The sequence below is a fragment of the Cherax quadricarinatus genome, chromosome 28, assembly GCF_038502225.1.
Source record: "Cherax quadricarinatus isolate ZL_2023a chromosome 28, ASM3850222v1, whole genome shotgun sequence".
Taxonomy (NCBI): Eukaryota; Metazoa; Arthropoda; class Malacostraca; order Decapoda; family Parastacidae; genus Cherax; species Cherax quadricarinatus.
The window spans coordinates 2,206,951-2,222,931 of record NC_091319.1 but is presented as its reverse complement, the minus strand read 5'-3'; the positions used below and the strand labels follow the sequence as shown (position 1 = coordinate 2,222,931).

The 15,981-nt window shown below is 47.0% G+C and overlaps 1 protein-coding gene across 3 annotated transcripts in view; it reads right to left on the bottom strand.

Annotated features, from left to right (window-relative positions):
• Positions 1-15,981, bottom strand: part of LOC128693217 (nucleolar protein 4) — a 244,205-nt gene that overhangs the window by 201,049 nt on the left and 27,175 nt on the right. The window contains exon 1 of one of the 3 annotated variants that reach the window (XM_053782722.2): positions 853-959. The exons of 1 other annotated variant lie outside the window; for it this stretch is intronic. The gene's annotated coding sequence lies outside the window, so the exon portion shown is untranslated. Of the gene's footprint in view, positions 1-852; positions 960-15,981 lie in introns of those variants that run through there. One more of the 3 variants, XM_070089311.1, reaches the window with a different exon arrangement.

The following is a 15,981-nucleotide window of genomic DNA, read 5'->3' as shown; positions in this document are numbered from 1 at the left end:
CACTTCACAGACAGCACAGCACACTTCACAGACAACACAGTACACTTCACAGACAACACAGCACACTTCACAGACAACACAGTACACTTCACAGACAACACAGTACACTTCACAGACAGCATAGTACACTTCACAGACAGCACACTTCACAGACAACACAGTACACTTCACAGACAACACAGCACACTTCACAGACAACACAGTACACTTCACAGACAACACAGTACACTTCACAGACAACACAGTACACTTCACAGACAACACAGTACACTTCACAGACAACACAGTACACTTCACAGACAACACAGCACACTTCACAGACAACACAGCACACTTCACAGACAACACAGCACACTTCACAGACAACACAGTACACTTCACAGACAACACAGTACACTTCACAGACAACACAGTACACTTCACAGACAACACAGCACACTTCACAGACAACACAGTACACTTCACAGACAACACAGTACACTTCACAGACAACACAGCACACTTCACAGACAACACAGCACACTTCACAGACAACACAGCACACTTCACAGACAACACAGTACACTTCACAGACAACACAGCACACTTCACATACAACACAGCACACTTCACAGACAACACAGTACACTTCACAGACAACACAGTACACTTCACAGACAACACAGCACACTTCACAGACAACACAGTACACTTCACAGACAACCGGAAGGAATCTGATACATCAGGTTGAAAACTTATCTACTACACGAGGGTCATTAAGATCTTCATATCACCTGAACATCACAGGTTAAAAATACTTTAAATCCTAAAATAGGGAATAAACTCTTGATATATATACACCAAGTGATACACCTCTCTTGTGTGCTTCTTGTGTGCTCCTGGGGTGCTGCTGGGGTGCTCCTGGGGTGCTGCTGGGGTGCTGTTGGGGTGCTGCTGGGGTGCTCCTGGGGTGCTGCTGGGGTGCTCCTGGGGTGCTCCTGGGGTGCTGCTGGGGTGCTGCTGGGGTGCTCCTGGGGTGCTGCTGGAGTGTTCCTGGGCCGCTAGTAAAGAGAGGAAGGAGGTGTCTCACACGAGCAACAAGTATATACCATTCTTGTACTACTACTACTACCACCACCTCTTCCTGCCTATATATAGCCGTCCTGCTCCACTTCTGGTTAGTGTGACTTTGTAAATGGTCCAAGTCGGACCGAAACGTCGTCGTAAGCTTCTCTCTTTTATGTGCGGGTTATTTGTGTAACGAGCAACAAGCTTTTAAAGATTCAGTTTCATGTTCAATGATTTGTTGAAGTTCCAAGAAAACATTGTGGACCTGCAAGACACCTGCATCAGGCTTGGTAACTGGCTTATCAGGAGGAGGAGGAGGAGGAGAAGAAGAAGAAGAAGAAGAAGAAGAAGAAGAAGAAATGGTATAATAATAATTTAAGGGAGTACAGACTATTCAGGGAGCGTAGATATAAATCCACCGAGACCTCATGATTTGAATTCGAAGCTTTGTACCCTTCCTCCTCCTCCTCCTCCTCCTCTTCCCTTCCACCCACACCTCCCCACCAGTCCCCTTCCCTCCACCCCTACACTTGAGACCCCTCCCCCCCTCCCCAAGGACCCAACACTTGCCAATCAAAATCCCGCTCACCACCTGAATGAAAGTGACAAGTGGCACCCCAGTTTTCATTTGTTAATGTTGTGAGTGATACAAGATCTGAGAGAGAGAGAGAGAGAGAGAGAGAGAGAGAGAGAGAGAGAGAGAGAGAGAATGAGGATGGGAAAAGCATGGGGGAGGGAACGGCTAAGGCAGAGAAAAGATATCAACGAAGGGAAACATGGCTCTGACATACAAGATACAGGAAGAGAGAGATTTGACATACGGGATAAAGACACACGGTCTGAAATGCAAGGTATCCGTACCAGGGTACGTATATGTGGTACAGTGACTAGGGTGCGTATATGTGGTACAGTGACTAGGGTGCGTATATGTGGTACAGTGACTAGGGTGCGTATATGTGGTACAGTGACTAGGGTACGTGTATGTGGTACAGTGATTAGGGTACGTGTATGTGGTACAGTGATTAGGGTACTTGTATATGGTACAGTGACTAGGGTGAGTAAATGTGACACGGACCTGGGTACGTAAATACGAACAAAAAAATAAGTTGAATTACAGAGAGTGTGTGGGGGGGTTGGGGGTCATGGCTGGTCCAGTAATGTAAGGAGTGAGGGGTCATAGGGTCAGTGGTAAAAGGAGCAACATTGGAACTTACAAGGCGGTACTTGTGTCGCATGAGATGATGGTAGTGTGTTTTGTGATGGAAGAGAGGGTGGTGGTGGTAGTGGTGGTGGTAGTGGTGGTGATAGTGGTGATAGTGGTGATAGTGGTGGTAGTGATGGTAGTAGTGGTGGTAGTAGCGGTGGTGGTAGTGGTGATAGTACAGTTGATGAGGGGTGATAGAAGATATACCCTGCTGCATGTTAACAACGTTATGATTATCACAAACACAACACTACTTGTCACTACGTGACAAAAACCACTCTCTTGAAATCTATATAAGGTGGTGAGGCGCGTCAAGCGCCTTAACTTCCTTACCTCTCTCGCCTACTTTACTCACAACATTTTTCAATGCTCTCAGAATGTAGCAAAGATTGTATTAGCAGAGAAAATTCCAGGAGCCACTATGGATAGACAGTTTCACTCAGCTACTGAGACTATAATAAGTTCGTCTTAGTCCAACTGATAGCAAAACCGACCAGACTAGAAAATGCTCTTGACCTTGTATTCATCAATAATCAAGACTTGGTATGGAACATGATAGTTTCGAAGACAATAAACTCAGACCACAACCTAACAGTTCAGACTTACGTACTCAATGGTTCTGATCAGTAAAACATTTCCAGTCAAGAGAGTATCTTCAACAAATTTAATTTTGACAACAAGATCAGCTGGGATCCAAATAAATTGGGATCTTAATGAAATATGCTGAGAAGATAATGTGACTAACGTGAACCTGACCAGTACTTTATGTAGATGAGCTGAATGGCACTAGAAGTATGTTCCAGACACACACACCATTACGATGAAGGAGGAAGAGACAGTGCACGTTGGAAAAGAAGAGGCTCGTCCACTATAGGTGAAGACAATGGATCGCAGAAAGTCTCCCAGGCTGCAGATTTTCTGAATAACCAAACGAGATATTGGGACAGTAGCCACCATGAGCGTGGTGATAGTGGCACGGTAGCTACCATGGGCGTGGTAGTGGTGGCACGGTAGCCACCATGGGCGTGGTGGTGGTGGCACGGTAGCCACCATGGGCGTGGTGGTTCATTCAGGTTTAACGGATCACCGCCTACCACGCTCTACTGATCCCCTTAATACACCGCCACTGCTCTCTCCCCCAGACTCAGTTAGGTCTCTGTCCTAGCCACGTCAACAATACCATCTCTCCCCTAGCCTCAGCAACACCTCATCAACTGCACCAGTTCTACTACCAACATTACCAGTACCACCAGTCATTACGATTATCAACGACATAGTTAACACCATCACCGTCATTAATGCCGCTGTCAACATAAAGCCACCACTCACATCGTCACTATCTTCATAAACACAACCACCATCACCAACACCACTATCACCAACACCACTATTACCAACACCATTATCACCAACATCAAAAATCACCAATACCAATAACATCAATACAACCTTACACACCACTGAAAGGTGCTTCAGTTCAGATAGAGAGGTTAGTGTGCTAGTGTCTAGCACCTGGGTCCACCCCACGTCTTACCTGTAGACCAGTACCAGGTTGACGTTAGCCAGGTAATTGGACGTGCTAAGAAAACTCCTCTGATTGACTGTCAACTGACCACGAGGGAAAGTTAGCCCAGGTCGAGAGGCCAGACACCAGCGGCAGATGCCAGAGACAGCGGCACTCTATAATTCGCTGACAGAGTGTCGTCGAGTCTTTACGTCGACGGTACTCCGAGTGCCAAAGTGCCAAGAACACTATGAGTGTCACCAGCGCTCCCCGGAGTGTGAACCCCAGTTAACTGGGGTTCACACTGGTCTACGACCAGAGTTCCTAAAATCCAGAGGCAATAATATTACGGGAATAAAAACAATATACACAAGAATTTACAAATAAATTTATGGTAAATGCGAGTAGATTTTTTCAAGATTTACTTGCTGATTCATGTGTTTCAAAAACAGAGTTCAGTCCTGCCAGAGTGCAAAACATTTAACAGTCGGTTATTATGGCACCAGCTTGATGCCACCCAGCTGTCATGGCACCAGCTTGATGCCAGCCAGCTGTCATGGCACCAGCTTGATACCAGCCAGTTTTCATGCCCATATTTGCATTCCGTCCCCTCGACTCTTGCCTACACTTGATTGCTGCCAGCCAGTTTCCCCTCCTCCAGCGCCCCTCTCACTACAACCATCACTCTCTCCAATACAACCACCTCAATCACAATCTCCACTACAGTCACCACCACCATCACAATCTCCACCACACCCACACTTGGGCAATCACGAGGGTGCTAGTAAGTCGCACAAGACGGAGGGAGGGACTGCCTGGGTGGAGATCCTCACCGGGGAGGAAGTTGGTCACCACCTGCGGCTCCCTGGCCGCACCCTGACACTCCCTCCCTTTCTTTCCGCCCACCACCAACCTCCCACAGTCACCCTTCTTCTCCTTGTCTACTTATTGCTTTGGTGGCTTTCTTCTCCCTCCCTGCCTCCCTCTCTCCCTCCCTCCAACACTCCCAGGCACCTCTTTCCTTCTGTGTGTTACTCGGAGTGAGTAACGAGATGGAGGCAAGGAGGAACAGACAGAAAGACAGCGAGAAGAATAAACCATAAATGGCGACGAGGAAGAGAGAGAGAAACAGCGATATATTTACCTCAGTAAGTTAAGTATCAGAATTAATTTTATCAAGCAGGACCTACTAACAATGCAAATAATTTATTTAGGCACAGCTAGTCATAGGTACATCCCTCAAGGGAGGTTCCTGGGACGCTGGTGAGGGGCTCTTGATCCAGGGAATTGGATCTGTGCTCTACTTCCTTGAACTGAGCCTGAATGCCTTCCGTCCCCCCCATAATAATAATAATAACAAACAGGTACAGTTATCATACGTAGTGTAAATTGCTAAAGATACCCCTGAAACGGTAGACTTATTTCCACTGTGGGTCCTTGTCTCCTCTAGACATCTGAAGACAGGACAGAAAAACAGAAGATTCTCTCCCCAACCTTCTCTTCCCCCGGCTTAACTGACGGAATTCGCAACAAATTAATGTTTCACCCAGCTATGTAAAACCTACATGGAAATCTAATTCGGAATTTCTGCTTAGGAAACTCAACATCGACTGATTTTTTTTTTACTGGAGTTACTGCTATACACTGCACTGTCCTCTCAAGGTCATTAATACGGGTATCTTCAAGATCATTAATACGGGTCTCTTCAAGGTCATTAATACGGGTCTCTTCAAGGTAAACAATACCCCGGCCGGGATTGAACCCGCGGTCAGAGAGTCTCAAAACTCCAGCCCGTCGCGTTAGCCACTAGACCAGCTAGCCACAATAAGATTCGTCCAACTAGGTATATTTCTACACCATAGGAAGGTTAGCACAGGCACCTCTGTGACCACAAATGCAAGTTTTTACAGACGAATCTCCAGACGAATATCTGACCGCGGGTTCAATCCTGGCCGAGGTATGGTTTGTTTGCAATCGTGTCATTACGATTTCGTGAGTCTCTTCAAGGTCATTAATACGGGTCTCTTCAAGGTCATTAATATGGGTCTCTTCAAGGTCATTAATGCGGGTCTCTTCAAGGTCATTAATACGGGTCTCTTCAAGGTCATTAATGCGGGTTTGTTCAAGGTCATTAATACGGGTCTCTTCAAGGCCATTAATATGTCTCTTCAAGGCTATTAATACGGGTCAATTCAAGGCCACTAATACGGGTCTCTTCAAGGCCATTAATACGGGTCAATTCAAGGCCATTAATACGGGTCTCTTTAAGGCCATTAATACGGGTCTCTTCAAGGCCATTAATACGGGTCTCTTTAAGGCCATTAATACGGGTCTCTTCAAGGCCATTATTTGTGGGTATCACAACAAAATTTCCACCAATTCCTTTAACATATATCTACCAATATTCTTATAGACTATCATAAACTTGAATAATGTTATAAACAACTAACATTTGCATTAATGTGATATACCGGTGAGAATTATTTTTTTATCGCCAAGATGTCTTGAACTTGTCATCACACATCTCCCGATTTGCATGAGGCTTGTTCTTATTTCACTAATCTCCAACATATGGCAATTTTCTACACTGAAGCTATCATCTGAACGTTTTACATCTAACTTGCGTTTGTTCCCTCGTTTTGATGTCTCCCACGTCAAACTGTTCCTTTCGTTATTTTTCGTCTCTCGGCGTCTTAAAAGTTGTCATCTTCTCTTTTCAGTCTTTGATCCTCCAGTGATGCAAGATATTCCTCTCTTATTTTCTTGCTCAAGACCTCTCAGTTGTGCATATGCATGTATGTACTGAATTGTTTGCACGCGCGTGTGTGTACTCGCCTATTTAAATGTATTCGTCTATTTATGGCTCCCTATTAACGGGGCGTTGTGTGTGTGTGTGTGTGTGTGTGTGTGTGTGTGTGTGTGTGTGTGTGTGTGTGTGTGTGTGTGTGTGTGTGTGTGTGTGTGTGTGTGTGTGTGTGTGTGTGCGCGCTCTTCCCCTGCCAACGACTTCTCCCTCACCCCCTCCGCTATAACCCTCCCCTCAGCATACTAACAAGGCCATCAACCACTGCTCTTAATCCAGGCGGCCAGCCTCCATCACACCCGCTAAGACATGTCACTGTAGCTAGATACATACACACTAGCACAAAGAACATTGGGGTTTGGGGGATGTAAGCAGACGAATGTGTAATGAATAAGCTCCACATCCACATAAGATGATCATAAAAAAAGTAATAAGCTGATGGAAAGGAGCTTTCACAGAAGACGACTGAGACAAGCAAGCAACCGCGCATTAGATTCAAGGAGGTATTAACTGATAAGACGAGGACGGTATCAGAAATCAGGTGTGAAAGTGATCATCGACAAAATCTTAACAATATTTTTTACATCGAAGGAGAAAAATGTGAAGCTGATAAAGCTGCTGATTATTACAAAAGTCATGGAGCCTGAAAACGTATACGAATGGACCAGAAAAAGAGAGCTATGGCATTATGTGAACCTATAATGAAAATGTGCTATACAAAAAAAGGGTCTCTAGACACTGGACAGCAACTGGACTACTGGAAATACAGGATCGCGTATAGACGCTGAACTCCAGAACAATATCAATGACATGCATACTAGTCCAAACACCCGGGAAAGATAGTCATGAAAAAAAAAATAGCTTTGATGTACGGAACGTAAAGTTTGCCTTACGAAATTACTGGAGGTTGTAAGATAACAGATCAAGTATGCCGAGAAGAATAGGTTGACTGCGTATTTCTGGATAATATGAAACCGTTAGACTCTGTTAACGCCACAGATCGATTCTTAAACAGAAGAAACATACTGGAGTATAAAAGAAAGATAAATTAGCAGATTAGGAAATTACGAAGAGAAGACTCGGAACAATAGTAAGGGAGGACACTTCATGAGGGAAAACAACAGCAAATGAGGTATTTAAACAATAGGTACTGAGAAGAGCTGACCAAGTGTGGATACAGTCAGGAAGACTTTTACTGGCTGAAAGGATAATCAACCAGTGACAATTGGACTTTAACCCAAACAAGTACAAGGTCAGGAAATTTGAGGAAGGCAAGAGAAGTGCAGAGACAGAGAACAGCCACCGATGTGAGAAACTACAAATATATTACAGTATTATAAAGCAAATGAACAACAGGGAATAACCCTCAACCCAAACACACAGTCAAAGATTTACACAAGACAATAACGGGACCACAAGTAAGGTTCAGTATTCTTAAAAACACTTTCAACAGTCTTAATAAACACTATTCTAGGACTCTCTACACGACATATCTGGCCAACCATACAGTACAAACCCACAACTGGTCAAGCATCCATACAAAATTTCGAGAGTTGTTATGACAGGGCGCAAAAGAACAGATCAATTGTGAGTTATGAGGTGGGTACAGGAGCTGAGTCCTGACTTTCACAAATAACACTGTGAACCCTCCCCCCCCCCTCCCCAATACACGGTGGTCAGAAAGTGGCATGATCTAATTCAGGAAGTGGTAGAAGAATCCGTATAAAGCCTTAATGATAGGTACGCTAGTATCTTGCATGCAGTGAACTCGTGAGTCTGATCGTGTGTGTAGTTAAGATGTTGAACGAAAAGCACAAAACTGATCCTCACAAATAATGCAAGGTGAGCACACTGCATTCAAGTGATTAGAGCAGTCAGCGAAACAGCCTAACGTTCCCGGGTTGGACCCTCGGGTAGATCTCCTTACATCTACTGCCCCGGTTCTTTAAGTAGAATTTAGTACCCATTATGAATCTAGTTGGAGTTTTCATCTACTATCTTTTCACCCCAGTTCTCCAGCAATCCCTACTTTCCTAACAAGACTTCCAACTCCCCTAAACAACACCTGTCTCAACACTAATACCCCAGCTCCCTCAATGCCTCTACCAATATACCAGCTCCACTAACACCCCGGAACCCCTTGCAGCTCTTCTCAATACCCCCAGCAACCTCACCACCAATGTCCCATTCCCCCAACGGTTCCCTATCGGAGCTGATAGCGACAAACAAGGGACTATCCTCATCGGAAGATATCAGTGCTCAGGACGGCATTCTCAAGACACGACCACTGACGCCCGAAGTTATTTGTCACGTCTCGGATATTTCTACCATATCCTAATCCCTGGAGATACGCTGATGACACTTGCTGGAGGTTTGTCCTGTTAGGCAGTTATGCTCTTGACCCGCTTCTTAAATCTTATCAACCTACTGCTGGTTTCTGGCCTCTAGGGCCACAGCATACCTACTCTATCACTGGGTGATGCCGTAGTGCTAGCGATATCCCTGGGTGATGCCGTAGTGCTAGCGATATCCCTGGGTGATGCCGTAGTGCTAGCGATATCCCTGGGTGATGCCGTAGTGCTAGCGATATCCCTGGGTGATGCCGTAGTGCTAGCGATATCCCTGGGTGATGCCGTAGTGCTAGCGATATCCTCGGGTGCTGTGTTGGTACTCGCGATATCCTAGGGTAGTGCCACAGTTACAGCAATGTCCTAGGGTGTTATCCTGCTACTGTGAATATCCTGACATCCTTAAAATTACAGATAGCCTCAGATATCGTAGGGGTTCTTAAAAAGGAGATATCGAGGGTTGAAGGTAGACACACTTGTTGGATGGTAACGATATATTGTCAGACTGTGATGATGGGAAATGGAGCCCAGCCTCTGCCTGTCCTAGCCTATGTCAAACGCCGACTGAGGAGGAGGCAGAGGTACGAACGTACACATGCGCATCCCGTGACGTCACACAACAGTCACAGGCCTAGGGATCTCCTATCTAAAGCACATGGATGATACTGATATGCTATACAACACAGGGATCAGCAACTATGCTGACACAGAGGGTATTCACGCCATGTAATTTCGAAGACGCACTTCAGGATGTTTCAAGAATCCTTATTATTGTAACATTTCCTTTCCGCTTCAGGCCTGGTTTGAGACCAAACATGAAATGGATATAACATATTGATAACAGGATACGCCATGCGAAACACCCTCATATTCTATGCGGAGGGCCTCATGCCATGTGGGAGTAAAGAGGGGACGACAGGAGGAAGAAAGGTACCTAATATTTCAACCATGTCATCTTTAACGGAGTGAGTCGGGCGGGGTATCAGGAGACCTCCATTTGTAAGCGGATATTGTGTTGCTGTGTTAGAACTGGCAATGGGCAGATAATGACAAGACACGCTCGTGTGGACATACGTACACACACACACACACACACACACACACACACACACACACACACACACACACACACACACACACACACACACACACACACACACATACACACACACACAAACACACATACAGGGGTTTATAACAGAGTGGATAGGGGTCAAACTGTTGAAATGCAAGGCACACGGATGGAAAATAAAAAACACAGATGAGCTACAGGAATATTACGAAATACTTGAGTTCCACCTCAGGAATATAGTGACCAAATGACAAAAAACAATAACGCACTGTAGATAAATGGTTGAGAGAACAGACAAGTTGATAAATTAGACACAGGTGTAACACTCGGATGGGGTGAAACACCTGGGGAAGGGTTCCACACTGATGCTACATACTCAAGAATGTGGCCTACTTCATATCTGCAGTAAAAGTTTAGTGTGGGACCTCTAGGCTTTCTCGAGTTTCTTTGTACATTTGGTGAAGCGAGAGTTACACGCTGGAGCTATGCACTCAAGTCTTAGTCTTCCACGTGTGATATAAAGTACTGCAAAAAATTCCTTATTCAAGTTTCTGAATACAGGCGGGACATGATGTATGTTCCAGATTTTTTTTTTTTTAGACACCTTGAATCGTTCCCTGTAATTCCTGTCTTTCCCCGTCTTGTCGGTATTCCCCGCAGTCGTCCTCCATACCTGTTCTCCTTAATCTCGCATCAGTGGTATATATATTGACATGTCGAACTCAGTCCCCCAAGGAAGGTCGTCTACATATATGAGGAACAATATGGATACTTGAATAACAAGAAAAAGGCACAATACCGTGACTGGGACGATGCACAAATAACCCGCACATAAAAGAGAGAAGCTTACGACGACGTTTCGGTCCGATTTGGACCATTTACAAAGTCACACAGTGTGACTTTGTAAATGGTCCAAGTCGGACCGAAACGTCGTCGTAAGCTTCTCTCTTTTATGTGCGGGTTATTTGTGTATGGATACTTAAGCTGATCCTTGAGAGGATTTCACTTGAATCAGCTCCTGGTCCCATCTCTTCACCTTCATACTACAGACGTAATTTATTCCAAATCTTTTTTGAAACGATTTATGAAGTTTGTGCTATTGTATCTCCAGCAGCTCATTAATTTTATGCAGTCACCTTGCAGTGAGGAATGTTTAACAATTATGTGGCTCATCTAAGTGGTCCAGCTTCTATTTCACTTTATTATGATACCACTTATATCAAGTGGTCTTTTCTTGCCCATTCTATCGATGCAGCTAAGTATGGTGAACGTCGTGAACACATTGATGCTTGTGTAGGTACGGTGGGATGGGGAGATTAGAGTTGATATTGAAGTAGATGCTGAGGGAGTCGAGGTGAGGTCGTCGACTGGCAGTTAGGCAGCTTAGGTGAGGGTGTAAGCTGGCAGCGAGGAAGCTCAAGTCACCACAGCAGCACCCCCACTTCCCTCTGGCGGCAGCTGAAGCCAACATGACACATGAGGCACGACATGACACCTGAGGCACGCACTTGCCACCCTGGGAAGCAGGTGAAGATGGCAAGCTTCCTGACAGGTACATCAGTTCCCAATGAGACCAACCGTTGCGTTTCCCACTGCCCCCCACACACCACCTCCATACAGGCCGTTAGAGGGAATGGAGGGCTTTTGCATAAACAACGGGGTCCCCCGGACTGGGGACGGGGGGTCATGATACCGTCAACGGGGCCCCGAGGTGGATGGGGACGGGCTCTCGCAGTTAAAGTCCTCCCACACGCGAGGACAGGGGCGCCGTCGACGCTGTTGCGGTCAAGTCTGAATTGAAGATAAACAAGGAAAAAAAAACATGCTCCCACCAACATACACAGAGGAATAGGTCGGCAGGCTGTGAGGGAGTCTGTGTGGTGCCCTTTAACGCTGACTCCACCATACACTACCCGCCAGCACCGCCCTCCTGCTGGGTAAATGACCTCTTGGCCTCTGTGTTATGAAGGGAGACGGCTGAGAGAAGTTGCTGTACCTAGGGAAGTGCTGAGAGCAGTTGCTGTACCTAGGGAGGTGCTGAGAGCAGTTGCTGTACCTAGGGAGGTGCTGAGAGCAGTTGCTGTACATAGGGAGGTGGTGAGAGCAGTTGCTGTACCCAGGGAGGTGTTGAGAGCAGTTTCTGCACCCAGGAAGGTGCTGAGAGCAGTTGCTGTACCCAGGGAGGTGCTGAGAGCAGTTGCTGTACCGAGGGAGATGCTGAGAGCAGTTGCTGTACCTAGGAAGGTGCTGAGAGCAGTTGCTGTACGTAGTGAAGTGTTGAGAGCAGTTGCTGTACCTAGGGAGGTGCTGAGAGCAGTTGCTATACTTAGGGAGGTGTTGAGAGCAGTTGCTGTACCCAGGGAGGTGCTGAGCAGTTGCTGTACCTAGAGAGGTGCTGAGAGCAGTTGCTGTACCCAGGGAGGTGTTGAGAGCAGTTGCTGTACCCAGGGAGGTGCTGAGAGCACTGCTGTACCTTTGGAGGTGGTGAGAGCAGTTGTTGTACCTAGGGAGGTGCTGAGAGCAGTTGCTATACTTAGGGAGGTGTTGAGAGCAGTTGCTGTACCCAGGGAGGTGCTGAGCAGTTGCTGTACCTAGAGAGGTGCTGAGAGCAGTTGCTGTACCCAGGGAGGTGTTGAGAGCAGTTGCTGTACCCAGGGAGGTGCTGAGAGCACTGCTGTACCTTTGGAGGTGGTGAGAGCAGTTGTTGTACCTAGGGAGGTGCTGAGAGCAGTTGCTGTACCTAGGGAGGTGCTGAGCAGTTGTTGTACCCAGGGAGGTGCTGAGAGCAGTTGCTGTACCCAGGGAGGTGCTGAGAGCATTGTTGTACATAGGGAGGTGCTGAGAGCACTGCTGTACGTAGTGAGGTGCTGGGAGCAGTTGCTGTACCTAGGGAGGTGTTGAGAGCGGTTGCTGTACCTAGGAAGGTGCTGAGAGCACTTGCTGTATCTAGGGAGGTGCTGAAAGCCGTTGCTGTACCTAGGGAGGCGCTGAGAGCAGTTACTGTACCTAGGAAGGTGCTGAGAGCAGTTGCTGTACCCAGGAAGGTGCTGAAAGCAGTTGCTGTGCCCATAGGGGGTGCTGAGAGCAGTTGCTGTGCCCAAAGAGGTGCTGAGAGCAGTTGCTGTACCTAGGGAGGTGCTGAGAGCAGTTACTGTACCTAGGGCGGTGCTGAGAGCAAATGCTGTACCTAGAGAGGTGCTGAGAAGTTGCTGTACCTAGGGAAGTGATGAGAGCAGTTGCTGTACCTAGGGAGGTGGTGAGAGCAGTTGTTGTACCTAGGAAGGTGCTGAGAGCAGTTGCTGTACCCAGCGAGGTGCTGAGAGCAGTTGTTGTACCTAGGGAGGTGCTGAGAGCAGTTGCTGTACCTAGGGAGGTGCTGAGAGCAGTTGCTGTACCTAGGGAGGTGCTGAGAGCAGTTGCTGTGCCCAGGGAGGTGCTGAGTGCAGCTGCTGTACCTAGTGAGGTGCTAAGAGCAGTTGCTGTACCTAGGGAGGTGCTGAGAGCAGTTGCTGTACTTAGGGAGGTGCTGAGAGCAGTTGCTGTACCTGGGGAGGTGCTGAGAGCAGTTGCTGTACACAGGGAGGTGCTGAGAGCAGTTGCTGTACCTAGTGAGGTGCTAAGAGCAGTTGCTGTACCTAGGGAGGTGATGAGGGCAGTTGCTGTACTTAGGGAGGTGCTGAGAGCAGTTGCTGTACCCAGGGGGGTGCTGAGAGCAGTTGCTGTACCTAGTGAGGTGCTAAGAGCAGTTGCTGTACCTAGGGAGGTGATGAGGGCAGTTGCTGTACTTAGGGAGGTGCTGAGAGCAGTTGCTGTACCCAGGGAGGTGCTGAGAGCAGTTGCTGTACTTAGGGAGGTGCTGAGAGCAGTTGCTGTACCCAGGGAGGTGCTGAGAGCAGTTGCTGTACTTAGGGAGGTGCTGAGAGCAGTTGCTGTACCCAGGGAGGTGCTGAGAGCAGTTGCTCTTACTGAGAGCAGTTGCAGGGGAGGTGCTGAGAGCAGTTGCTCTACCCAGGGAGGTGCTGAGAGCAGTTGCTGTACTTAGGGAGGTGCTGAGAGCAGTTGCTGTACCTGGGGGAGGTGCTGAGAGCAGTTGCTGCACCCAGGGAGGTGCTGAGAGCAGTTGCTGTACTTAGGGAGGTGCTGAGAGCAGTTGCTGTACCCAGGGAGGTGCTGAGAGCAGTTGCTGTACCCAGGGAGGTGCTGAGAGCAGTTGCTGTACCCAGGGAGGTGCTGAGAGCAGTTGCTGTACCCAGGGATGTGCTGAGAGCAGTTGCTGTACCCAGGGAGGTGCTGAGAGCAGTTGCTGTACCCAGGGAGGTGCTGAGAGCAGTTGCTGTACCCAGGGAGGTGCTGAGAGTAGTTGTGGTGTTTAGGGAAGGCGCTGAAATCAATAGATGTGCTCATTGGAGATGCTGATCAGCCTTAGCAGGACCCGAATACTGTACTATTGCATTCGTGGAAAGAGCTAAAGGCGTAAGGGTTATTCAATGCAAAATTAGCGTGTCTAATAATAAATGTCATGGTTGAGCATATGAAGATAACTACAGTCACGAGTGAGGATAAATAATATATCTCATTTCAACAGCATATTATTATTTTATTTTCAGCTGAATACGAACCCATGAGATAAATTCCAATATTAATGAAGACATAATGTGATATGAACGTTCACATAATACGTTATTATGAAATGATACCGAGTAAGTACCTCACTACAAAACTGTAATGAGGCACAGTACGAGGGACACATGAGAGAATCTACTTGACTCTCATTCTCGTACCATTAATTATAATCATGAGGATCCTGAACATTTCCTGGTTACACTTGGACACTTCGTTGCCAGAAATGTCGTATTCGTTTTTCATTTGTGCTTAATACTGTGTTTTTATAGGTTTTTAATCTATTCTGACCCTAACTTAAAATTATGAAAAGAGTATTTGCAAGTTTACCAGAAGAGTTTAGAAATTAACCTTTAGAACCACGTAAGAAAATTAGCGTAGAAAAATGAGGACAGTTTGAGAGTCTAGCCAAATTCCTCTGTATTGTGGATATATGCTGATGGCTTCAGCCACATGTGAGCACACAAGGGCAAGTAGTCAGGTGTAAACGCATGGCGAGATGATTACACCAATATTTCTCTCTTTTTAGTCATCTCTTCACCAGTGCCAGGGTTTCCAGGCTCCGACACGATGGATGTATCTCCGTTAGTACCCCAGGCAGCCAACCCCCGTCCCCCTCCCTTCCCCGATCAAGCTAAAACAAGTCTTTCCTCCGTCAGTACCCCCTGCAACCAGCCTGCTTCTCCAGTCTCGTGCCAGACAGATCTTTCCTCCACCAGTACCCCCTGCATCCAGCCTGTTTCTTACCAGTCTCGTGCCAGACAGGCCATTCCTTCATTATTACCCCCTACAACCAACCAGCCCCTCCTCAGTCTCGTGCCAGACAGGTCTTTCCTCCATCATAACCCCGTATAACCAGCCAGCCCCTCCTCAGTCTCGTGCCAGACAGGTCTTACCTCCATCATTACCCCCCTGCAACCAGCCAGCCCCTCCCCAGTATCAGACTAAACAGGTAAACAGATCTTTCCTCAGCCAGTAGTCCGCTGCAACCAGCCCGCCCCCTCCTGGTCTCGGGCCAGACAGGTCTCACCCTGCAGGCAGTCGTCTAGTGGCAGCTGTTCACTCCTTAAGAAACTCTCAAAGAAGTTTCCACTCCCCTCTCCCCCAGGCAACTTTTACTCCAAGAAAACCACGATTATGGATCTTGACTTACTTCAAGGTAGTTTGTCTCTGGTCCACAACACCAGGATCAAGAAGCACTTTATACACATTTTATTTTACCTCTTTTTTCTCGTCTCAATTATTCATCTTTAGTATTGTTTAGGGTAGACAGTGTTGAAAGAAAAGGCAAGTGAGGGGAGGCAAGAGCACAGCCTCGGCTGTTTTTCCAGCAACCTTTCTTGTGACATTAGAATTTGATCATTATCATCATTCTCTCTCTCT